The sequence below is a fragment of the Panthera tigris genome, chromosome B1 (assembly GCF_018350195.1).
Source record: "Panthera tigris isolate Pti1 chromosome B1, P.tigris_Pti1_mat1.1, whole genome shotgun sequence".
In the NCBI taxonomy this organism is placed as follows: Eukaryota; Metazoa; Chordata; class Mammalia; order Carnivora; family Felidae; genus Panthera; species Panthera tigris.
The window spans coordinates 78,317,842-78,319,121 of record NC_056663.1 but is presented as its reverse complement, the minus strand read 5'-3'; positions in this window follow the sequence as shown (position 1 = coordinate 78,319,121).

The window sequence follows — 1,280 nt, the reverse complement described above, 5'->3', positions numbered from 1 at the left end:
AAATAAATGATATATTATGCATTAAACAATGGAAGATGAAATAGCACACATTTAATTTCCTATGTCATCAGAAGTATGCTCCTTTTGACCTTTACAAGTTAAATTCAAAAGTTAATTCAATTTTTCCACTAAAGGCTATTAAGGTTCTGAGGCAAGGGTTTAGGTTGAATTCAGAAAGATTTTAATGAGTTGGAAGTCGGTCAAAAAACATTTACTACTCATTTAAAAAAATGTTCCTGATTTATCATGACTTTTTCTACAATATTTTCATAACTTATCCTCTATCAAAATTAAATCCTATTAGCTGATCAACTGTTATATTAATTTAAAAGTAGCAAATCTCTTTCAAGGGGGCCAAATAATTTATAGAGCATTTAAAAATATGTATTACTTGAAAGGAACTTGACTTCAGAATCCTCAAAACTGCTACAAATCAAAATATGATTTTTAAATCTCCACTGATTTGTACTCTTCTAATTTTCGATGTGGTATTCATGTTAAGTGTGTGATATTTCTTTTTATATTCTCCTTGAAGGAGAGGTTTATGAAGGTAATTAGCAGACTATGGAATTCAAGGTGATTAATATAAACTAATTCAAAGAAAATTCTGGTTTTGAACATTACATATACACATACACTACTAATTACAGATGAGTAGGAAATGTAGTGGTTTAACCTACTGTTTTAGGTTAGTTTCTCTAGAACCAGACTCAGAGAGGAGGATTTGTGGCCAAGTGATTTTTTAAGGAGGTACTTTTGGGAGAAGCTGGCACGGGAGTGGGAAGCTGGGCAGAGAAGTGGGCAAGCCAAGCAAAGGTAGGATTTCCAGCAATGTCTTTCTTGGCTTCAGTTTGAACCCAAAGGGTTCCTCTGGAGTATTAGCTACACCTTTAAGTTTCTTACCCTAGACAAAAACCCGGGCTCTCTTGTTCAGTACAAGCTAGTCATTTATTAAGGGCTGTGGAGGGTGGGGGGAAAGGGAAGTACCTTTGCAGAACTTCCGTTTAATTCTATAGGTAAAGCGGTGCTTCCGGTGGCCTGAGGAAGACTTCTGAGGAGAGTCTGGCCATTAGAATTCAAAGGAGTAGGTAAGGGCGATGAGAGTGGGGTGGTAGGAATGGTGGAAGGGATCTGAAGAGATGAGTGGAACAACAACAGTATGTTTTGTATAGTCAAAACCTAATTTCCTTGAAAATATTACAATTTCCAAATTTGTCTAATTTCTCTAATTTCGGTTGCTGATCCAAAAGTCCATATAAAGAAGGTTTTATGTAACTAGT